The sequence below is a fragment of the Pleurodeles waltl genome, chromosome 1_1 (assembly GCF_031143425.1).
Source record: "Pleurodeles waltl isolate 20211129_DDA chromosome 1_1, aPleWal1.hap1.20221129, whole genome shotgun sequence".
Lineage (NCBI taxonomy): Eukaryota > Metazoa > Chordata > Amphibia > Caudata > Salamandridae > Pleurodeles > Pleurodeles waltl.
The window spans coordinates 808,268,259-808,294,583 of record NC_090436.1 but is presented as its reverse complement, the minus strand read 5'-3'; positions in this window follow the sequence as shown (position 1 = coordinate 808,294,583).

The window sequence follows — 26,325 nt, the reverse complement described above, 5'->3', positions numbered from 1 at the left end:
ACCTTTTTATTACTAAACTATATGGAAAAAGTATAGTGCTGTATGTCACAGTCTGTAATTGTCCAATTGCAATGAAGACACATTATAATTCATGTGCCTCATGTACAGTGCTGTCTGGTGGCTCACACCCTCCTCCTAGAGCGGCCACCATGGCTCATCCCTAGTGGGTCCCCTGACCCCTGCCGTGCACTACCACTCCGTAGCACATGGGACTCTCTAGCAAACACACTACTGATGGTTGACCCCTCCTCGCTGTCCTGAGGGGTCTCCCCAAGTTCCACCTGTAGGCTGACTGTCCGTCTTGAGAGGCCTGTAGTATTTGTGGCAAGATGCCCAACAGATGCAGCCAGGCGGTCAAAACGTGCCGCTGTGTGGCGCTCCCTGCGCCTTGCATGTCCTCGGTCTGCCACTAGTTCAGTCACCAGATGTTGGATGGCCTGTGTTAAAATCCCCCAAATGTTCATTCATTCTGTTGAACTGACTGTTCACATTCGCCAGCCCATGTGTCATGCTGCTCTGCATTCTATTGAGGGTTCTGGTGATGGTCCACAATTGTCTGTTTTGCAGGCGCTGACCATGGATGAGCGATGCCTCCAAGCCCGCGAAGACTGCTTCCCCTACCTCCTCGTGGGGCACCGACTGAACTCTGAGCCGGCATGTGCACATTCGTCCAGCTGCTGGCTCTGTGCGCCTCTCTGTGGGGCTGGGCCCTGGTGTTGTTTCAGCTGCCCCATGTCCTGCGGTTGTTCTTCTATGGACCCTGGTGGTGTCCTGCTGGGCCCTGCAATTTCACCAGCAGCCTCCTGCAGTGTCTCTGGCTCATGTTCTCCTCCCTGCCTGATGTCACTGCTGGTGGTGTCTTGTGGGAGACCTATGGGACATAGGGGATACACTGTCAGTCTCTCACATCTGTTTTATGCCTCATAATAAACATTTGCCTATATTCTGACTACTGTACTACATTGCCCATAATGCACTATTCTAGAGGTTGCTAGACTGGAATGGATCTAGTCTGGTGGTGCCTGCTGCTGTGTACTGGGATAGTGTGTATACTGCGTTTGTGAGTGTCAAAGCATATCTCATGGTACTAACTTTTGGATGTCCCTGGCGCTGAACTGTCCAGTTCTCCCATGCCAATGATGGCCTCTGGCTCCAGGGTCTGCTCAACCATGCTTTCCAGGGCTGTGGGTGGTGGGACGAAGGATGAGCCTCCTCCGGTGCCCCTTGTCTCCCTCATGCACTCCGCAACCCTCTCCTTCATCCTGGAGCGCAGGTCGTACCACCATTTCCGAATTTCCTCAAGGGTGCAGTGGGTCACCCCTATGGCATTGATCTTGTCTTGGATCTGCTGCTATATCCTTTTCTTTTGAGTGTCTGGGTCACTCATTGCTGCCTTCCCAAAAAGTTAATCATGGTGCAGGCAGCATTCTTCAGTCAGCACCTCCAACTCTTTGTCGGAAAACTTCACTTTCCTCCTCCTGCCAGCACTGCCTGTCTCCTCCATTGTTGTTGCAGCTCCTCTCTCCTGGGTGTGGCACAGTAGTTTGAAATGGGTGTGGTCCTCCCTCCTCCCAGGTGTATTTGATGACTTCCTGGTTCTGATGTCATCACCAAGAGCCAGGAAGTGGGTTTCCAAACTGTTGTGCTACACCTGCAATTTGCGAGTCAGTTGCAATTTGCGACACCCTTCTCGCAAATTGCGATCTCGCTAAAATCGAAGGTTCCAAATTGCGGTGTGACACCTATGCGACTCGCAAATATTTCTTGAATTTGATTTTGCGAGTCGTAAATAGCGATTCGCATGGAGTTGCTATTTCCGATTTGCAAAACCTTACCTACCTACATCTGGCTCTAGGTCTTGCTAAGACCTTGGGGATCACTATGATTAAGAAAGACACTCCAGAGCCAGTAAGAGCTGTTGATAGTTCGGAATTATCCTCCGGACTTATTGACCATCAGACTAGTCCTTTAAACATGATCTGTACCAATGAACATTTTGAGGAGATCCAATTTGATCTCATTGATACTCTAGTTTTTGGTGCCATTTTAGGTATCCCATGGCTCCAGGTACACAACTCAAAAACAGATTGGGTAGCTAGGACGGTCACTTTGGACTCAAAGCACTGCTGGCATTCCTGCTATCAGGAACCACCTCAACTGGTGACATTCTTGCACTGCGCATCCACTCTTACTGCTTCTGTCCCTGACTCACAGGCCTTACCTGGTCCTAACTGGGACTTTCATGACGTCTTCAGTGAACAACAGGCCACCCAGTTACCACCACACCGATCTTACGAGTGTCGTATTGACTTGATCCCTGGAGCTACACTACCATACAACAGAGTATACGCTCTGTCTGAGCCAGAAACTCAATACCTTTGCACTTATCTTGACGAGTTATTGGACAAAGGTTTTATCCACCACTCCATATCACCAGTATCTTCGCCTTTGTTTTTCATACCTAAGAGGGATGGCGATTTGTGCACCTGGGTAGATTACCGCACAGTTAACAAGGTGACAATCAAAAACCGCCACCCCCTTCCTCTAATACTGATTCTTTTAGATCAAGTGTGTAACTCCACCATCTACACTAAACTTCACTTGAGGGGGGCCTATCATTTGATCCGTGTTTTAGAGGGTGATGAATGGAAGAGAGCATTCCGGATCAAGTTTGGGCTCTTTGAATATACAGTGATGCTCTTTGGCCTGTGTAATGCCCCTGCTGCCTTCCATTTGTAATAAATGAGGTGTTACAAGAGTTTTTGGACATCTGTGTAATAGTTTACATAGACGACACTCTGATCTATTCATCTACCTCAGAGGAACATACAGGAAATGTACGGGCAGTTCTTCAGAAATTAAGGAAGCACCACTTATTTGCCAAATTAGAGAAGTGTGTGTTTCATGCCAGAACAATAGATTTTTTGGGAAATGTCGCATCTCCTGATGGGATTGTTATGGTAAAAAAAAAATACAGGCCATTCTGAACTGGGAAGCTCCACAATCAAGTAAGGAAATTCAGCTCTTTCTTGGCTCTGCCAATTTTTACAGGCACTTTATCCCACAATTGTCCACGTAGTGTCACCAATCACACCTGATCAAGGCATCAACAAGCATTGGAAACATCAAGTACATATCAAACATTGGCAATATCTATCCTGAAATGCAGACAGTACAATGATGTTACAAGCAACCCAGTGCTGTTACACGCACATGATTAAAACAATGCCACCGAGGATGTTGCCAAATTAGGCAGAGATGTTGGGTCCTGACAACATCTTTGCAAGTTAATTTCTGCAGAGGTTTGGAAATTACTTAAATATTTGGGCTCCATTAGCGGAGTAGCTCACCATGCTCAAGGACATTCTGACTTCTCTCTGTGCAACTGGGGGATTTATCTGCCTAATGGTCGCAACTCTCTCTCGGGACACTTTCTTTGCACCCTTTTCAATCTGGTGACTCAAATACTTTACTTCCTTTTGGCAATACTGTAACTTTGTAGGGGAAACAATATGTCAATTTTTACCTAAATGATTCAACTTGCTATGGCATCTTATCTGCAAGCTACACGTGTATTGGATGCAACAATGTATTGTACCAAGGCAGATTGAAATGGAATATTTAAGGACTCTAGGTGCTTTTTCAGGATGTGATTAAAAATGGCCGGTGATTCTGAGAATCCCCATGCAGTACGGCACCACAAATACACACGGTTGCCAAATGTGAAGGAAAATAAGAACTGACTTTCCTCATGCAAAGAAACTGAGAAAAAGACTTGGGACAAATCAATACCAGAGAGCCATTTTGCTCCACATGGAATCTGGAATAAAATTACTGCTGGACTTGGCACAACAGGGCGACATGATACCACAATTTTGTTAACCATTCTCAAATCCTGGACTATGTAGTATTTTCCACTTGGCTTCCACAGTCCCATAACAGGAGAAATACATGGGTGCCCATCACTTCTTTTAGAACTCTCTGCTCAATGAAGCCTGTAATTATTAGACTAATTCCCTCAAATACTTCTAAGGTCATAATATACTGTGGTGTTATGGAGAAGACTGCATTTAGCTTTCTAGTCACTTTGACTGGCTCAACACCTCATATGAGTTGAATATCTGTTCCGGAGAGATCCCAAACTCCTGGCACGCCTCTGATGGTAATGACAAGAGACAATGAAATGAAAGAATACATCTCATCAATTTGGCTGGAGGTTTCATCATCACTAGTTGTTTGAACTGCAATCCCTTCATGAGAACAATGCTGTGGCCAGCTTTTGCTTTAATATCTTAAAAATACTCAGGAAGATCAAAGGCTTTCTCCCTGTAGAGGCAAGGAAAACAGTGGTCCAAGCCCTTATTCAATCAAGTCTAGACTACTGTAACATTCTGTATTTAAGTTCTACCAGTGGCAGGCTGGAAAAACGTCAGAGGATACAGAATGTGGCTGTCCGCCTGATGCTCAATATCCCAAAGTTTGCGCCAGCGAGTCACGCCCTAGTGAAGCTCCACTGGCTCCCAGTGAAGACAATAGTGGCATATAAAGCCCTGTGTGTTTGCTTTAAAATGTGTCGTAGTAAATGTCTGCAATATCTTTTCCCAATGCTCCACGAATACCATCCTAAAAGGAATCTTAGATCTTCAGATGCAGCCTAGATGTTAGTGTCCACAATTAAGAGGGCAAGGATGGGTGGCTGTTCCTTCAAATTTCTGCCCCACAAACAATGGATTTCAATACCTTGGGTCCTGTGTCACATGGAACAGGAAACCACATTTCAGAAGATGCTAAAACTTGGCTCTTCCGTCGAAATTAGATATAATATGTAAGGAGCAAGAGGTCAGGTTTTGCTCTCAGTGAGCATGACGGGGAGTCATGGGTTGTGTTGAGGAACCTTGCAGCGCAGGGACAATCCGCCTTGCGAGTAACCAGGCGCTTTAACAACTCTTAACATAATAGAACAAGTAATGGAGCATTTTAATTTGCATAGCAAGTCTCTTCCTAACAGACTCACAGGACTTGAATCACAAACCACAGATTGGTGCCTATCTTGACGGGGATGTACTCCGTAATGGGGTTTACCAAATTCTGGTTTGCTACTCCTACTACCTGATCTGTCTTTCCAGAAAGGGGAATATTATGGACTTCTGCAAATCTAACAGTGGAATGGGTTGCTCCAGTGTCAACAAGAAATGAAACATCATGACCCATGACATTTGTATTCATATAAGGACCACGCTAATCCACCTCCAGTGAGGCAGCCAACACACCTTCTTCCTCTTCTGAACTCTCACTCAGATATTCTCCACTCACTTCATCATCACCGAAATCTATTAATGGGTATAGTGAGATTAAATGATTTACATTTGCACCTGCTCTCTGATTTGCGTTCTGCTGAGGAACCATTACCTGTTGCTGTGCCATTGGACCATGTGGAATCTGTATTTGCTGTGGGGCCTGAATTTTCTGTTGTGGAAATTGTACTCGTTGATGAGGAACTTGCATTTGTACTGCTCCAGTAGGAACATTCAGGTTTTGATTTTGTGGCCTTTGAACTCTTTGATTTTGAAATTGACTGTTGTCAACCATCGGTGCAACACCATCACCTTGCACCAAATTATTTGCAGTAGTGTATGGACACTCCCATTTCCAGTGTCCAACGTTCCAGCATGCATGACAAGGAAACATTCTCTTCAGGTTTTGAACATCAGCTACATTAACACTCGGATCTACTTGAGGTCCACGACTTCTACCTCTAAACTGAGGCATCATATTGCCCTGCTGTTGCACTCCCTGCATTCCTCCTGTGCTCATTCTCCCTTGAGATCCCTGCATCCCTACTGGTTGGGCAGATTTAATTTGCATCACTATTGCCTTCTCCTTTAATCTCTTCTGCTTCAATTGAATTTCATCACTTCAGTATTTTGCGTACTGCAATACTTCATCAATCGGTTTACCCTGCCAGCAAATCAAATGATTCTGAATTATATTGCTAATTTCAGGCTTCAATCCTTGAGTAAACCTGAACACAAAACAAATCATATCTCTTGGTTCAATAATCTCAGTGCCACTGTATTGTTTAAATGTTTGCAACAATCTCTCATAATAAGCATGAAAGGACTCTTTTGATTCCTGAGCTGTCCTGTCAATTCTCTGCCAATAAACATCTTTGGGGTAAACTTTAGTTTTCAGAAATTCAATCACTTTATAATAACTTTTCATCACCTCTTCAGATGGCGCACCTGTCACTGTATACCTTGGCGGTTTCACAAGTTGGCCAATTAACACTCCGCTTACATTCAACCCACAAATCTGCTGGAACCACAATTTCAAATAAAGTGTTCAAATCTTCCCACAAACACTTTGGGAGCTTAACAAACCTTTCTGTTTGTTGCTATCATTCCACTGGCTTCTCCCTCAACTTTGGGAAATCATTAATAAATGAGAATATGTCACTTCTTCTCCACGGGACATGAACAAAATTACCTCCTGGAATTTCTCTCAGTGGCATCATTTGTACAGCTCTCTCAGCCTGCTGTACACCATTTGAGGGTGCAGTAGGCTTTGTCTTTTGATCTATTGTTTTTGCTTGTCTGACTTCCCATTTATCCGATGGTCCCCATGTTTGGATGCTCTGAATCAATTCTTTAATGTGAATGTTTGTGGCAGATGATCTCATGTTTGCAATGTCTCCAGAATCGAATTCTAATCTGTAGCTTCTTTTTAACTGTTTGGATTTATTCATCTCAATTTCATATTTCTCTGCCAAGTCAGCTAATTTCCCATAGATCTGTCCAGTGCTAATTAAAGTGTTGCCTCAATCATTTTATTCAATTCCAATTTTAGTATAGCCATATTCATTGTTTTGTCTCCCTCTGGTGTGTTTTTTAAAACTGATACTTCACCCAAACTGTCTAAGCATTCAGTTAACTGTTGTGCTGATAATCCTTGTAAGCTAATATTACTACTACCTTGAGGTAAGGCTGTGGAGTATTACATGGTGCTCTTGTAGCCTGCCTGTACAGTTGAACCTATAGAGCAAGGGGGACATTTCATATCAATCAGCAGACCTACTTTATCTCATATTTGGTTAGAACCAGAAGAATTCATAGGAGTCATGGTTGGCACAGTAGTGCTCAGTATTTCCATTTCTGCATTAGATCCAAAAGGTGAATGTACTGCTGATATCGGATTTGGAGTCTGTGGACCCCTCCCATTATTACCATGGGCATACAATAGGACGATTGGACCTATTTCACGGGAACTGTCAATGAATCTGGTCCTGAGAAATTAGTTTGACTTGGTGGGAACATCAGTCCTGTACCTTGACAAGTTAATACTGTACCAAAAGTCTGATTCAATTGATTTGGGACTACGTTCTGCAGTGTTGTTACTGGGGAATACATGGGCATTGTCTGTCTCTGATTCACAATTTGTGCAGGTGTCATCACATTAGGCGTATACTCTATTTGAGTCACTCCTGAATTCTGAATTGGCTGTGGCACAACTGGAACTGTGATATTCTGGGTTGTATTACCAACTGGAACTGTTGGTTAAACCACTGGCATCTATGCTACAGTAGCAGTAGGTACATTTGGAACTACTTGAACCTGGCTTTGCGCAGCTGGAGCTGTGGCTATACTTAGGGATACATTCTGATGAGAATTCTGCAAAAACTGAGTTATAAATTCATCACCTGAATCACTCTCAGTAGCTTTTGTCTTTATATGTTCACCTAACTTCTGCTCCATGTCTTCTGCGGGCTTATTTGTGACTTTAGATCTAACACTTCCATCACCATCCTGTGTTATTGCTGGGAATAATTTCACTCCATGCAATGTACCTGCTTTCCAGATTTTCTGTTCCTCATCCCTTATAGCTTCTGCCAATGTCTTTTCTGCCTTTCTCATCCTCCTCTCAAATTTCTGTAGCAGGGAAAAGCTAACTTACCTTCCTTCTCTGTCATTTTGCCCCACTGTTTTACCCAAAGACATGCTGAAACTCCTCTTTCCTCCATTACTTCAAATACTGGTGTAGCCTCAGGTGTAGTAGGTTCACCCTCTTAAACTGGAATAAAATAATCTCCTTTCAACGCACACCTTAAAGCTTTGAAAAACCTCACTCTGTGCACGGCTCTTCTCACAATCAGTCAATCCCAGCGCTCTTCTCACAATCAGTCAATCCCAGTGCAGACCAAATGACGTCGCACCCACTTCACTCTGAAGCTGCGACTCACTTCAGAGCCGTGCCATACACCACTCACGCATACACCCTAATGCAAATATTGCAAGCATAAAAACCAAACCTGTCTGCTCACTACCGGTAGGACTCAAACACTTTGAAAGCTGTATGGCTACACTTTGACCTGCAAATCTCACTTCGGTTGATACAGATACTCGCTGTACACTCAGGATTCACTTAATAGCAACCAACAACTCACGCATTCAAGGAATCTACTAGTATTGTCAACAGCGCTCAATCACCAACACCTAACTGCAGACAATAAATAACCAAGTGTCTCCATACACTTGTGTGGTACTCCAGAGTCTTAGGCCATGCAGGACCCGTAAACAACAACAACAACCACGTAGGTAATTTTGAATACAAAGTGCAACATTTTCTTTGAATACGCAAACTCCCCAAACTTCTCACGCATTACACTTCACTGCAATTTAGCCAAAAACATTGCAGGCACGAACCCTACTCAGAACACATACCAAACTCTTGTAAGACAATGCTGGAATTACATCTACCCATACGCTTCACCAAGAACAACTCACAATGTGGGCAAAACTTGACTCCACTCCTCATGAGGCAAAACCAGAACTCTGTTATCAAAACTGCTGGAGCGCACACGGAGGTCTTCCTCCCAACTAGGAGTCAGAAACCGCGCACGCTCTGGTGAGATGCCACAACTTGTTCCACCTATACTGGAGATCGACTGGATCTTTGCACTCAGTGGTAATCAGATTCAGTCAACATAAATCAATAACACAAGAAATCTAAACATTTGAAACACCATGACCAATTTGACCACGGAAACAAGACTCCAAACTGAATAAAGTTTCAAAGATTTATTACAACCACAAAGCCAATGTAACATAAATTGTGCACAAGACTAAGGGCCTGATTACAACCTTTGAGGAGGGGATTACTCCATCACAAATGTGAGGGATATCCCACCCACAATTGTACATGTTCCATAGGATATAAAAGAACTTGTAATATGGCGGAATGGATTTCTATCACCTTTGTGACAGAGTAATCCCCTCCGCCAAGGTCGTAATCAAGCCCTAAGTTATAATTGTACATGAAAATAATAGGCTGACCAAAACGTCTAAAGAGATTAAACCTACTAAACATCAGTATGATTAAACACTCCAAGAGAATAACACAAATTAACAGAATGATAATATGCACATTAGAATCAGATTTCAAAGCAGATGATGGTGACATTAGTGAATCACCAAACTCAATTAATAACAATCAATGATTGGGGCTAAGCAATCCTTATCCCTATTACAAATTTGGACTTGCATTTGTGGGGATGGACTAACACATACGGGCAAAAACAGAAGAGACAAAAATAATGTAGAAAATCATTTAATTAGGGTAACTCACTATAAAATACACTGGTGCAAGCATTTAAGATGAAAAAGGAAACAAGGGAAAGAAAAAAAAACACAATGCAGATTATATATCTCTCATCATGAGACAGGAGACAAGACAGATCCATTGGTCCAGAGCGCTCACAGCTTCACAGCATCAGTAAACAGCAGCATCAGGGGCAGTGCAGAATACAAGCTGCACACAGGGCAGGTCAGCAGTTCAGAATTCATTGGGCATATTAGTACTGAACAGCATAAGCAAAAGGGGCACATAGATAGAATGACTAGGATTCTTCAGAAGACAACGGTCATAGGGATTCAGGAAATCAGAGAGTAGCTTTAAAGCAAGAGGTAATAAGCAAGACTGACTAAAAGTTTGAAACGTCTCTCCCTAACTAGCAATGTCTATAAAGCACAGGACGGAATACGGGCACACTGTCTAGGTTTCTTATATAGAAAGAATCCATTATTAGCAAATGTTTGCATAGATTACAGGATGGATCTAAGATCACATGCCGGAATTCAGGATTCTAATAATTTTCCTATTAGGAACTGTGTTGATCCATTGGAAAAGTTGAACACTAATGAGTGACTGTTATCCCATACAAAGACTAATCAGTGCAACTATCAGACAGAAAATAAGACTGATACTCTGCTTTGAAACGTTCATCTACCCTTGACTGCAACAGAGTCTCCTTTGGCTAAAAAGGCACTTTTATCTCATGGTGGGTCTCAGTCTTATCACATGGAATATTGTGGGCACAGGTACTAAAATTGCAAATGCAGATTGACTGTTGCATGTTACTGAGGTTGATATTATATGCTGCCAAGAAACTTGGATGAAAGAGAAATGTTATATTGATGGATTTCTTGCTTTTACCCAGAAAGCCTCACCATCAGCTGCAGGCAGGGTAAGGGGGGCTTGACCACTTTATTTCTGTCTAAATCCCTATATTGCAAGTGCCAGGTGTTTGGTCTTCCCCACACTTCTTGGTTACACTACTCTCCTTTCTCGAATGATTTGATTTATTGTTGATTCACTTTTATTACAATATTTTTAAATATAGCTATAACAATTTAACAGATCGATTTGATAGTTTTCAGAAATGTTCTGTTTGAAAAATAATCATATTGTTTTCTTAATTTGGGTAGGATATTTTAATATCTCAACCTGTGAGCATTTTATCTGCCAGTGTGTGGTTTTCAGGACTTGAAGAATGAAAATGTGATGCATTTAAAACATGCTGCTTATTGTGAGGCCTTCAATAGACTTATACTGAAAAATAATTTTGTTTTTACTAGGGATATAATTTATAGGGAAAGTGATCAAGTTGTGACTTTTATTAGAAATTCTAAAGGGAGTACTATTGATTTCATGATGATCTCTCCCTTCTGCTTGTGGATTTTAAAATCATCAACACCTATGCTAGTGCCCATAATCCCCTTACTGCTGTCTGGAACTTAATTTCAAAATCAGAGGGACTGGTAAACAGAACACGTGGGATGGGGTATTCTAAGAATAAGGGCTATGTGTAAAATGGGATGCTAATTCTCAATCCTGTACTACCCGAGGCAGCTTCTTGCAAATGGTTAATGCAGCCTTTTCAGCTTCTCAATGGCAGCTGAAAGCAGCTCTTCAAACTCATCTAAGTTCAATTCAGAGAGTTAAAGATGCTCAACGGATGTATAAAACCACCCTAAAGGTAAGGAAACTCGAGTTAAAATGCGGAGCATAGGACTATTTATTAGGTGCAGGGAAGGCGAGAGATAATATAAGATTTTGGGAGGCAGTAAATCATTTTTTTTCTGTTTTTAAGACTGGGTTAGCACTGTGGATGTTAGGCATTAATAGTTGAGGTAAACCGGAGGTGAGCTTGGTTAGAGTTCTTCTTCATGATCGCCTCACACTTGATAAATTGGAGTGGATTCCTTGGTTTGCTTATTTAAGGAATACGTTTGCGCTGACAGGTATCCCTGAACAAGAGAAGAAACGGCTAATAGACTTGCTGAGGCCATGGAGCAGGTCTTTCAACCCAGGCACCTGCAACACCTCTGAAAGACCATGGAGCCAGAAAGTATAGCTGGGCTTTTGGAAACAGATAACTCTGCCCCACCCACCACATCTATAGATAAGTATCAAATTATGTGAAATACTGTTTTAGGTAGTAGCATTTGAAAAATATAACTGATCAATGCTTATTATAACCTATCTGATTCATTATGGGAAATGTAGTTCCTAGAGTTTAGACTTGTTCTAACATTTAATATATAATTATTTAAAAGAAATATACGACACTTATGAACATTTAAACACATTTTAACAAGCAAATATTTGCTTTAAAATAGTTTTTAGATTCAGCATATTAAAAACATTTTCTATTTATCTCAGTTGTCCTTCCACAGCAGGTGATGATTCACAACACGAGGTACCTCAAGACACTCCCACACACATGGAGGAAGTTAATGCAACACAAGCAACAGCAGCACTTTCCAGATACAGAGTAGTGTTTCCATATTTTCCTCAGGAGCCAGAGGACCAAGCAACAGGCATGAAATCAACACAACCGGCTAGAAGAGGCACACACGTGCCTAAATTAACACACAGTTAGTGAATGAAAATATTGGAAACATCAAAGATGACTTGGCTAAGCTTATTAACACTGTTGGGGAGGGTCAAAAAGTGATTGCTGATAATTTCAAGCAACTAACATAGGCTATAACAAAATTATGAGCAGTTTACAAGACTGCATAAATCATAAGCTCCAAATCATCAGTTTAAGCGTGGATCAGGTTGATTCACAAGGTCGGTTCATTGACTGACACATGCAATTGTCACTTTAATAGGGCGCACGGTCAACATGCAGGTTGAGATGGGTAACTATGGTGGAGGTGTTGCACATGGCCTTGTTCAGGTTACCAGGGCTTTAGAAAATATCCAAACAGCACATATTTCTATGAATGGTGAATCAGGTGGTGGTGAAAGCGAATTGGTTCAAAGACAAACTACTTGTAGAGATGTATCAGGAATTCATAATGTTGAGACCACAGAAAGGGCAAGTGTTATGAAAGGGAGAGTGAAGTATTAGCTCAAAGTTTCTTCCATTACTAGTTATTTTTTCCATTTGTTAAAATTTGCATTGTGAAAAAAACAGAAAGTTATTTCCTGAAATATGTGATTTTTGTTTGATTCTAACAATCATTGACAATAAAAATAAACCCGAAGGAAATGTATTCAATCATTACGGTAAAAGCAACATTTTTTTATATACTGTCTACATTACATTGAATGTTATGCTTGCTTCATACTTATTATAGAAATACTTCCTGTTGATCTCTTAACATTGTGCTCTTCCTTCTTCAGCTCTTGAGCCCTCTTGAGGGTGATGTGGTATTAGCAGACCATTTTTTTATCCGACTATGGCTCTGACAAGATGATGGATGTTCCTCTTTGTGTTGCAATGTTGTGCAATGTAGTGCATGTTGCTGCTATCTTGTAGCTTGCTTCCTGTGTATGCTGAAGTGCCCCACCACTTTTATGGAGACAGTGAAAATGGGTTTTCAGCAGCCCAAATGTATGCTCACTCGCACTTCTTCTAGATTTATGAGTGGCATTGCAGTGCCACTCACTTGGACCCATAGTTATACTTTTTTAGCGCCGCATTTGCGTCATTTTTTGATGCAAAAGCCGCACAAACTTACAGAAAACAATTGTATTTTGTAAGTTTCTCCTGCTTTTGCGTAAAAAAGCGGCGCAATTGCGGCGCTCAAAAAGCATAAATATGGGCCTTGGTGTTCCAGGGTTAAGATACGGTGTTAAAATTCAGGAGAGCAAAACACAAGCACTATCGGCAACAACAGGAAAGTGTAAAAATAGTTTAGAAACAAAATCGGTATTCATCATAGACCCACATAAATATGTTAAAAATTACCTATTAATCATCCATCTCCAAATTCTCCTCCAAGAAGGTGTGCATAAATCCCACTAAATTTAAACAAAAATGAACTGTGGGTACTTCCAAGGAACCTTACCAATATATCTGTATGAAGTTTAGTGTATTGTAAACAACTTGAATATGTAAAGAATGTGTATTCCTTCTATTTCTAAAAATGAACTAATTGGCAGATGATGCGGATATTGGAACACGAGTTCCATCAATACATCCAAAGACATGGAGAAATTGTGCAGTTTCATTTTAACTTGATTTTCTACAATTCCTGTGCGAATACCGGAAATGTATTATAAACATTTATATTGCATCACAAGAAGTTCAGAAAAACCGGTAGAGTGCACTTTGTGAAATCCCATCTGCTGCAGCAATCACACCCTGGTAGCGTGCAGAGGCCTAGAGGTGGAGTGTGCATGATACCTTTACATGGGTAGGGAATTAATTGCTCCTTGGAGTATTTCACTCTAGCTGAGGCTTAATTTCAGCTATAAGATCTAATATAAGTGTACTACATAGCCAGAATTTGTCAAATAGTTCCTCCTATCTTTTGAAAAACAGTAACTCTGACTCTAAACATGCACTATTGTCTCCTCCTTTAAAAATCGGCCAGTATTTCATCTCCCTCACCATCATATACACAGCAGCCACTGTGGAAAATGTTGATGCATTCTGAGGCTGTTTATGTAGGTTGCACCTGGATACTTATTTGTTTGTGGTAAACTGCACTGGCCCTTTCTGCAGGGTCACCCCAGATTTGTGCCTTCCCTGGACTTCCTTTGCTGAACAAATTTTTGTGACTTTTAGGACTATAGGCACTTTTCCTCTGCTAACCAATGGTGAACTGCTTGTGCTCTCTCTCTTAAGCATGATTAAGTGGCCTACAACTAATTCTTACACGTAATTTACTTATACGTCCCTAGTAAAGTGTACTACATGTATTCAGGGCCTGAAAATTCAATGCTACTGGTAGGCTGCAGCACTCATTGTGCTTGTGCAACACACTAAACTAGCCTTGTAAATCATGCCTCAGGGTTGCCATTGCTGGCTTTTGTGCAGTTTTAAACTGCCATATTGGCCTGGCAAAATAAACCCTTTAACAGGCCCAAACCTTCCTTTTTAATATTTATAAGACCCCCCCAAGGTAGATTCTCAATGGTCCTATGGCAGGGTGTCTGGTATTTAAAAAGTAGGACATGTGTGTTTAGGTTAAACACGGCCTATCTGTTTCAAGCTCCTAATGTTGTTTCTTTACTACTATAAGGCTATCTCCTGTGGTGAATAGCTCTCCCGTGGTATTTATTTTGTATATTCTTTCCGGACATGGGAATAAAAGAGGCCCGAGTGTGGAGGGACGAGGGTCTTCTTGACATGATGGCCGGGGAGGAGCTATGCCTTGCGCATATTGAGCTTCAAAAGGCCCTGCTTGCAGCACACACAAAGGAACCTGGCACCAGGTCTGCCCTTGACATTATCAACCTGGACAGTGTGGAACCAAAGCCAATAGAAGGGAAACAACTAACCAGAACTAGTTTGTGTAGAAGGCTGGAAAAGTGCCACCTTCAAAACATCTCATCAGAACACTCCTGGACATGTGGAATATTCAGAAGCTGTCTGGAGAAGGAAGATTAGACATTCTTGCCTTGAATGCAGACTCCAAGGGTCAGTTAGCTGACCTCCTGTTTGAGCTACAGGGACACCATAGGCTTCCAGAGGCTTCCCTCGAACTGCCCAGCACCCAATAGACCTGTCTGGGCCTGCCTGAGCCCTACTGCCATCCTCTGATAGACTGAGTTCTGATCCTTAAGAGGTTCCCACAGGTCCTGGACCCTTGGTTGGCATCAAAGTGTATTCCTCCGAACCTCAAGGTGAAGATACCAACGTTTTTGGCTCATCATTACTGTGAAGTGATCTCTTCTCACTAAGAAACAAAAGTCCTCATTGACAGCCAACGTGAAGCTCCAGCGAGACCTGTACTTTGTGCTGAAAGTACGCATCAAAGACCAGTGTGACTCTCAAGCGACGACCAGCAACAATAAAAACACCTGGCCCACTCCTCGCATCGACAACAACCTTCTTGTGGCCTCCACCAATGTGAACAGTAGCTCATCGTGCGTACTTGAGAAAGTAACTATTTACTGGGATGAACCTGGTCCCTGTGTCTGACCCCCGCTCCATCATGGTCAGCTTCAACTTGCCACTTTACCGTGGTCCAGTGTGACCAGATAACTGCGAGTGAGTGGTTCTTTGTGCTTTTTGGTGCTGTTTCCAGCAAAAACTTTAAAAAATCATCAGTTCAACTGATTGGATTTTTGTTGTTTTGGTGTCATTTTATTTAATACAATTTACTCTATTTACTCTATTGTTCTACATAGATTTGGAATTTTACTTGTGTTGTGTTTCCACTCTATTACTGTTGCAGTGTTGCATAAATAATTTATAGATTGCCTCTCAGTTAAGTCTCACTGTTCTCATGCCAAGCTACCAGAGAGATAAGCATAGGTTTATTTAGTGACTTTTGTGGTTCACCCTGACAAGAACTGTGTTTTTTATTTGAGTGGGGCTTCCATCCCTTTCAACTACAAATAATAATCAAATTTCTCACATATACAAATACAGAAGCACTATAAGGCAATCTCTAGTGGCGATTCATTATTTGTAGTCGCACAAATACTGATTTGGTATTCATTTGGATTGCCAAAATTTCAAAGCAAATGTCTTTTGTACATACAAAAGAGTGTTTTTTGCTTTTGCAAATGGCCTGATATAGTGCAAATGCAAAAAGCCTTCATACAGTTGGTCCATACATTTTTCTGGGCTTCCTTTCTACCGGCTGGGCATTATTGCATATTTTAACTGGCCAAACCTAATGTGCCATTTCTTAAGTATTGATCGTAGTGCCAGGAATTTTCGTATTTCTTTGGAGAAAATAGTTGCAAAGGAAATCCTTTGTTTCTAATATTGGAAGTGTCCTTATTTCTTAGATGTATGGATGATTTTCCTTACTTACTGGTGTCAGCAGGCAGACAAGCAATAATGCACTGTTTTGTGTTGTTCCCTTGAGTGAATCATATGTGTTTTCTGGAATTACAAAAGTTAGTATAATTACAAATCAAGAATTTTCAAAATGAACATAAAAAGGAAGAGTGCCATGTTGTCTCCTTTTTCTGATTTTGTAGCCTCAATTAAGTGTACATTGTCTCTCCTAATTCTGTCCTCCATGTCGGTCAATTTCTTGTGTAGGGTGCGCAGTTCATTTTCCCATTCTGGCAAGTTAAACACTTTTTCTTCAATTGCATTCAGGTGACAGTCCATATTATCTATCTGTGCTTTAAATGTAGCAATTACTTTGTACATTGATTTATGTTCCTTATCAATGTCTGTAGTAGATTATTCCACAATGATGATAGAGATCTTGATGTTCTTCAGTTCAGATATTGGTCTAATGTGACTTAGCCATAGTGGTTATAGATAGCTACAGGTTTTTTTAACCAGATATGACTACGGACAACAATAGTTACCTAGGGTCCCAGTTCTTGACAAAGGCCTAGTTGCTCATTGTCTGTAGGGGATGAATATGGGTTATTCACCGATCTTTATGGCACTAGTGCTTTTAGTTTCACTTTCATTACTTGTTTTGTTCAAAGTTAGAGAACAGTAGGTTCATTCTGGAGCTGATGGATAAAACTGTTCGAGAAGAGTGTCAGTATTTCCCCCTGTTGTTATAGTAGGATGAGATTAGTGGGTATGTCTAACAAGTGAGTTTGCTTATACAGAAAAATAGAAATTCCCATACAGATATGTAGTATCAATTTTAGTGTCAAAATACACTACCAGTTTAATAACACTTGGGGCCTCATTATGACTTTGGAGGTCTGACGGTAAGACCGCCACAGTGGCGGCCACCAAAAGACCGCCATATTGGCGGAAACCCAACTGCCGTATGAAGAGTCATACTGAGAAGTCCGTCAAAAAACAGATAAGTTTATGAAACCACCAGGACAATGGAGGACAGAAAAGAGGCAGTCCCATCACCAGCCCTGCCAGCCCAACAGAAATCCAACCATCATATTACGATCCACAAATCAAGACAGCAGTACTTCCATGGTGGACAACCATTGGTGGTGCGAACCACAGCGGTCTCAACTCAAAGCACAATGAACATAGCACCACATTGGATAGTTTGAATACCCCACACCTGACACACATCCACACATATAACACACCGACACACTGCACTATATAACACACCCCTACACAACCCACAATCCTTCGCAACCTGAATGCCACATACAGCCACAGACAAGCTAAATTGTTCACAGAAATAGGAAAACCAACATTAGGCATCCACAAACATTTCACTACGTACACATCACACACCTGCCCAACATACACAACACATATTTTACTACCACACACAATCCACAACTTTCACCCACTCACATTACAGCACCTACACCTCACCACTTACCTTTTACTCCAGCCTGTTTTCTTTGAACACAACTACACCATCTTCACTACCACTACTATGCCCCCACATAAACACATACATTTCACAGATGAGGAGTTGAGGGTCATGGTGGACGAAATTGTAAGGGTAGAGCCACACCTTTTTGGAGCACAGGTCCAGCAAACATCAATCGCCAGAAAAATTGAGTTGTAGCATAGAATAGTTGACAAGGTCAATTTTGTAGGCAGCTATCCACGCACAAGGGAGGACATCAGGAAGAGGTGGCACGACCTCAGGCGGAAGGTACATTCCAGGCACCAACTGGTGGTACTGAAGATTGGCGGTGCCCCCTCCCCCCAACTCCTATCCCTGCTTTAACATTTTGGGAGTAGAAGGTCTAGAATATGCTTCATCCTGAGGGCCTGACAGGAATACATGGGGGAGTGGAGTCTGGTAAGTTCCCACAAAACCCATGTCACCCAATTGTCATGTCCTGCATGCTCCCTCACCACCTTAACTGACCCCAATTCACATTCCACCCACTACACCTTTGTCCAACTGTACCAATCCACCTCTCTGGCATGCAACATGTCCACTAAACTCACCTGGCATCACTGCCTTTGGAAATGGCACGTGAAGTACTGGCAACTCCCAGAATGCAATAACCAACCATTGTGAAAATCAGAACAGTGCACAAATTGTGAGATATCATGCTTGTGAAACTAACTACCAATATAAGTCATCTTGATTGTGCAAGTGTGAAACAGTGAATAGCAATGACAGCAATGCAATAGTCCACTCCCACTATCATCACAAGCAAAACACAGATATAGCTGAGTGCCCAATCACAATGCCCATAGAATAGAGATTCCCAAGATTGAAATATACCTACCTGGGGTGGAAATCTACTCCATGTCGATGCACATGGAGTAGATCCAGTTACAGATCAATGTCTATTGCTTACTCCCATACTGTGTCACTACTCTGACACTGTTGTGCATTGTACACCTCTTTTTGTGCCATGTATCATGTCAGACACTTCAGTAGGCAACAAAGATGAATACCCATGTCAATAATCATACAACATAAGAATATGTCAGCAGCCCAATCACTACCAACATTGTTTAACAGCCACAAGCATGGTGTACAGTATTTACATTACAGAGTCTCATGTTGTACTAAGCAAGATTGTGCAGCAACTGTCATTGTCATTTCTGGTGATCATGTCAAGGCACTGTCTGCATCTCACACAACATCAATCATACCCAAAATGTAACAGCAACTCTGTGTTCCACTTCTCCCACAGGTAACCTTGCCAATGTCACCATGGACAGGATACCAGAGACTGCCACAACCCCTCTGGATGAAGGTCCCAGTGAAGACAACACCCCTGGATGTGTGGACACTGAAGAGGAAGCTGGCCCATCAAGGACACTTGGTCAGTCAACAACTGTCAGCCTCATCCTCCCAGTCCTGTTGCATCTACACAGGCAACCATTCATCCCCAAACCTGTGTCCCAAGGTCTGTTTCATCCATTGTGTGCCCCACTGTCCAGGTTCCTGAGTCTCCTCTTGTCACCCCCGGTAATGATGAACCTGCCACCACTGGGAGTTGGCACACTGTGCCAGGGGCACAGGCACATGGGGGAAGGGTAGGATGCATGGGAGGGATGCTGTAGGCCAGCAGATGGGGGCTTCAAGGGACAATACTGACCAGGAAACCATTTCCCAAGCCTTGGGAGAATACCAAAACTCCAAAAGCATGATGGGCCAGTGTAGGAAAGTGCCATCTTGCCTGGCATGTTACCCCCATATTTCACTGTATATATGTTGTTTTAGTTGTATGTGTCACTGGGACCCTGCCAGCCAGGGCCCCAGTGCTCATAAGTGTGCCCTGTATGTGTTACCTGTGTTATGACTAACTGTCTCACTGAGGCTCTGCTAATCAGAACCTCAGTGGTTATGCTCTCTCATTTCTTTCAAATTGTCACTAACAGACTAGTGACCAATTTTAACAATTTACATTGGCATACTGGAACACCCTTATAATTCCCTAGTATATGGTACTGAGGTACCCAGGGTATTCGGGTTCCAGGAGATCCCTATGGGCTGCAGCATTTCTTTTGCCACCCATAGGGAGCGCTGACAATTCTTACACAGGCCTGCCACTGCAGCCTGAGTGAAATAACGTCCACGTTATTTCACAGCCATTTTACACTGCACTTAAGTAACTTATAAGTCACCTATATGTCTAACCTTTACCTGGTAAAGGTTGGGTGCTAAGTTACTTAGTGTGTGGGCACCCTGGCACTAGCCAAGGTGCCCCCACATTGTTCAGGGCCAATTCCCCGGACTTTGTGAGTGCGGGGACACCATTACACGTGTGCACTACATATAGGTCACTACCTATGTGTAGCTTCACAATGGTAACTCCGAATATGGCCATGTAACATGTCTAAGATCATGGAATTGCCCCCTCTATGCCATCCTGGCATTGTTGGCACAATCCCATGATCCCACGGGTCTCTAGCACAGACCCGGGTACTGCCAAACTGCCTTTTCAGGGGTTGCACTGCAGCTGCTGCTGCTGCCAACCCCTCAGACAGGTTTCTGCCCTCCTGGGGTCCAGCCAGGCTTGGCCCAGGAAGGCAGAACAAAGGACTTCCTCAGAGAGAGGGTGTTACACCCTCTCCCTTTGGAAAATGGTGTTAAGGCAGGGGAGGAGTAGCCTCCCCCAGCCTCTGGAAATGCTTTCATGGGCACACATGGTGCCCATTTCTGCATAAGCCAGTCTACACCGGTTCAGGGACCCCTCAGCCCTGCTCTGGCGCAAAACTGGACAAAGGAAAGGGGAGTGACCACTCCCCTGACCTGCACCTCCCCTGGGAGGTGCCCAGAGCTCCTCCAGTTTGCTCCAGACCTCTGCCATCTTGGAAACAGAGGTGCTGCTGGCACACTGGACTGCTCTGAGTGGCCAGGGCCAGCAGGTGACGTCAGAGACTCCTTCTGATAGGCTCCTTCAGGTGTTGCTGGCCTATCTTCTCTCCTAAGTAGCCAAACCCTCTTTTCTGGCTATTTAGGGTCTCTGCTTTGGGGATTTCCTTAGATAACGAATTCAAGAGCTCATCAGAGTTCCTCTGCATCTCTCTCTTCACCTTCTGCCAAGGAATCGACTGCTGACCGCACTGGAAGCCTGCAAAACTGCAACAAAGTAGCGAAGACGACTACTGCAACTCTGTAACGCTGGTCCTGCCGCCTTCTCGACTGCTTTCCTGGTAGTGCATGCTGTGGGGGTAGTCTGCCTCCTCTCTGCACTAGAAGCTCCGAAGAAATCTCCCGTGGGTCGACGGAATCGTCCCCCTGCAACCGCAGGCACCAAAGAACTGCATCACCGGTCCTCTGGGTCTCCTCTCAGCACAACGAGCGAGGTCCCTTGAATCCAGCAACTCTGTCCAAGTGACTCCCACAGTCCAGTGACTCTTCAGTCCAAGTTTCGTGGAGGTAAGTCCTTGCCTCCCCACGCCAGACTGCATTGCTGGGAACCGCGTCTTTTGCAGCTACTACGGCTCCTGTGCACTTTCTGAGGGAATCCTTTGTGCACAGCCAAGCCTGGGTCCACGGCACTCTAACCTGCATTGCACGACCTCCTGAGTTGTCCTCCGGCGGCGTGGGACTCCTTTGTGCAAATTCGGGTGAGCACCGTTTCACTCCACTTTGTAGTGCCTGTTCTGGCACTTCTGCGGGTGCTGCCTGTGTCTGAGAGGGCTCCTTGTCTTGCTGGGCGCCCCCTCTGTCCCCTGACGCAATTGGCGACATGCTGGTCACTCCTGGGCCACAGCAGCATCCAAAAACCCTAACCGCATGACTTGCAGCTAGCAAGGCTTGTTTCAGGTCTTTCTTCAGGAAAATACTTCTGCACGACTTTCCACGGCGTGGGACATCCATCCTCCAAAGGGGAAGTTTTTAGCCTATGTCGTTCCTGCAGAATCCTCAGCTTCTACTGCCTAGTAGCAGCTTCTTTGCACCCACAGCTGGCATTTCCTGGGCATCTGCCCACTCTCGACTTGGTCGTGACTTTTGAACTTGGTCGCCTTGTTCCACAGGTACCCTCGTCTGGAAATCCATCGTTGTTGCATTGCTGGTTTTGGTCTTTCCTGCAGAATTCCCCTATCACGACTTCTGTGCTCTTTGGGGAACTTTAGTGCACTTTGCACTCACTTTTCAGGGTCTTGGGGTGGGCTATTTTTTTAACCCTCACTGTTTTCTTACAGTTCCAGCGACCCGCTACAAGGTCACATAGGTTTGGGGTCCATTCGTGGTTCGCATTCCACTTTTGGAGTATATGGTTGGTGTTGCCCCTATCCCTATGTGTCCCCATTGCATCCTATTGTAACTATACATTGTTTGCACTGTTTTCTAATACTATACTGCATATTTTTGGTATTGTGTACATATATCTTGTGTATATTTGCTATCCTCATACTGAGGGTACTCACTGAGATACTTTTGGCATATTGTCATAAAAATAAAATACCTTTATTTTTAGTATATCTGTGTATTGTGTTTTCTTATGATATTGTGCATATGACACTAGTGGTACTATAGGAGCTTCACTTGTCTCCTAGTTCAGCCTAAGCTGCTCTGCTAAGCTACCATTATCTATCAGCCTAAGCTGCTAGACACCCTATACACTAATAAGGGATACCTGGGCCTGGTGCAAGGTGTAAGTACCCCTTGGTACTCACTACAAGCCAGTCCAGCCTCCTACATTGGTTGTGCAGCGGTGGGATAAGTACTTTGTAACTACTTACCACTTTTGTCATTGTACTTTTCATAAGAGAAAAATATACAAAACAAGTTCAGTGTATGTACACCTAACCAAAAAGTTTTGCTTTTCTTTTCTCACTTCTTTTCTAAGTGCTGAAAAGTACCTCTAAACTTTCTAAAAAGTTCTTAAAAAGTTTTAAAAGGTTTTTTCTGTCTTTCCAAAAGTTCTGAAAAACGTTTTTCTCACTTTTTCTATCCCTTAAACACTTTCTAAAATGTCTGGCACAGGCCAAACTGTTGATCTGTCCAAACTTGCTTTTGATCACCTTAGCTGGAAAGGAGCAAGGAGTTCCTGCATAGAAAGAGGTTTAAGTGTAAGGAAGAATCCCTCTAGAGAACTGTTGGTTAATATGCTTGTTGAACAGGATAAGGCCAGAGGTGCCACTTCTGTTGAGAAATTAGCTGATGGTTCCCAATCTGACCCTGGGGCACCCCTAGCAAAAGATTAAGAGAAGAAACTTCCTAGCCTGCCCATTATCAGACAACCTAGCATAGCTGGTACTGATGTAGAGTCACACCGTACTGATAGTGTTGTCTCACATCACAGTAAGAGTATTCCGTCTCATCATAGTAGAAGTGATGTTTCTGTTAGCCAAGCTGTTAGGGTGCCATCTGTTAGGGACAGGTCCCCTTCTGTTCATTCTCACCATACTTCTGTTTCAAGGCATGTCCCACCCACCCACCCTGATGACAGAGTGTTAGAAAGGGAGCTCAATAGATTGAGAGTGGAACAAACCAGACTGAAGCTCAAGAAGCAACAGCTGGCTTTGGATAGACAGTCCTTAGAAGTGGAAAGAGAAAGACAGAAATTGGGTTTAGAAACCCATGGTGGCAGCAGCAGTATTCCCCATAGTCATCCTGCAAAAGAGCATGATTCTAGGAATCTGCACAATATAGTTCCCCCTTATAAGGAGGGGGATGACATTAACAAGTGGTTTGCTGCACTTGAGAGGGCCTGTGTTTTACAGGATGTCCCTCAAAGGCAGTGGGCTGCTATCCTATGGCTATCATTTAGTGGAAAGGGTAGGGATAGGCTCCTTACTGTGAAAGAAAGTGAAGCCAATGATTTCAAAGTTCTTAAGAATGCACTCCTAGATGGTTATGGCTTAACCACTGAACAGTACAGGATGAAGTTCAGAGAAACCAAAAAGGAGTCTTCACAAGACTGGGTAGACTTTGTTGACCATTCAGTGAAGGCCTTGGAGGGGTGGTTACATGGCAGTAAAGTTACTGATTATGAAAGCCTGTATAACTTAATCCTGAGAGAGCATATACTTAATAACTGTGTGTCTGATTTGTTACACCAGTACCTGGTGGACTCTGATCTGAACTCTCCCCAAGAATTGGGAAAGAAGGCAGACAAATGGGTCAGAACAAGGGTGAACAGAAAAGTTCATACAGGGGTGACAAAGATGGCAAGAAGAAGGATGGTAAGTCTTCTGACAAGGGTGGGGAGAAATCTAAAAATTAGTCTTCATCAGGCCCACAAAAACACTCTGGTGGGGGTGGTGGGTCCAAATCCTCTTCAAATCAAAACAAATAAAATAAACCATGGTGCTATTTATGTAAAATAAAAGGCCATTGGACAACAGATCCCAGTTGTCCAAAGAAAAGCACCAAGCCTTCTACCACTACAACCCCTGCTGCTACACCTAGTGCCCCTAGTAATAGCAGTGGTCGTGGGAGCAAACCTACTAATAGCCAATCCAAGGGAGTAGCTGGGCTCACTTTTGGTAACTTAGTTGGGGTTGGTCTTGTTAGGGAGACCACAGAGGCTGTGTTAGTCTCTGAGGGGGCTATTGATTTAGCCACCTTAGTTGCTTTTCCCCTTAACATGGATAAGTACAAGCAACTACCCCTAATAAATGGTGTTGAGGTTCAGGCCTACAGGGACACAGGTGCCAGTGTTACAATGGTAATAGAGAAACTGGTCCACCCTGAACAACACCTACTTGGTCACCAGTACCAAGTAACCGATGCTCACAACAACACACTTAGCCACCCCATGGCTGTTGTAAATCTCAACTGGGGGGGGGTTACTGGTCCAAAGAAAGTTGTGGTTGCCTCAGATTTACCTGTAGACTGTCTACTTGGAAATGATTTAGAGACATCAGCTTGGTCAGATGTGGAGTTGGAGGCCCATGCAGCAATGCTGGGCATTCCAGGGCATATTTTTGCTTTGACAAGGGCTCAGGCCAAAAAGCAAAAAGGACAGGGTGACTTGGATCCTGGAAGAATGGACCAAGTGCTCCCTAAACCTAGGGCTAGTTGAAGTAAAGCACTACCTACTATCCCTCCCTCTACAGTGGATTCTTCTTCTGAGGAAGAAGAATTTCCACCCTGTGCAGAACCTACACCAGAGGAGTTTGAAGCAGACACTGCTGAGCTTTTGGGTGAAGGGGGGCCTGCCAGGGAGGAGCTGAGTGTGGCACAGCAGACCTGTCCCACACTAGAGGGTCTAAGGCAGCAAGCTGTCAAACAAGCAAATGGGGATGTCAGTGACTCTCACAGAGTTTACTGGGAGGACAACCTCTTGTACACTGAAGCAAGGGATCCAAAACCTGGAGCTGCCAGGAGATTGGTGATTCCTCAGGAGTACAGAAAGTTCCTCCTAACTCTAGCCCACAACATTCCCCTAGCTGGACATTTGGGGCAAATGAAAACTTGGGACAGGCTTGTTCCCTTGTTTCATTGGCCTAGAATGTCAGAGGACACAAAGGAATTTTGTAAGTCCTGTGAAACCTGTCAAGCCAGTGGCAAGACAGGTGGCACTCCAAAGGCACCCCTTATCCCACTGCCTGTGGTTGGGGTTCCCTTTGAAAGGGTAGGGGTTGACATAGTTGGCCCCCTTGACCCTCCTATTGCTTCCAGCAATAGGGTTATCTTGGTAGTAGTGGACCATGCCACCAGATATCCTGAAGCAATTCCTCTAAGGACCACTACAGCTCCTGCAGTGGCAAAGGCCCTCCTGGGAATCTTTTCCAGGGTGGGCTTCCCAAAAGAGGTGGTATCAGACAGAGGAAGCAATTTCATGTCTGCTTACTTAAAGGCCACGTGGAAGGAGTGTGGTGTTACATACAAGTTCACCACACCCTATCATCCACAAACAAATGGACTGGTGGAGAGATTTAACAAAACTCTCAAAGGCATGATTATGGGACTCCCTGAAAAACTCCGCAGGAGATGGGATATCCTATTACCTTGCCTCCTTTTTGCTTACAGGGAGGTACCCCAAAAAGGAGTGGGCTTCAGACCCCTTGAACTCCTATTTGGACACCCTGTGAGAGGTCCTCTAACACTTGTTAAGGAGGGTTGGGAACAACCTTTAAAAGCTCCAAAACAAGACATAGTGGACTATGTACTTGGCCTCAGATCAAGGATGGCTGAGTACATGAAAAAGGCCAGTAAAAACCTTCAGGCCAGCCAAGAGCTCCAAAAGCAATGTCATGACCAGAAGGCTGTTTTGGTTCAGTACCAACCAGGGCAGAAAGTGTGG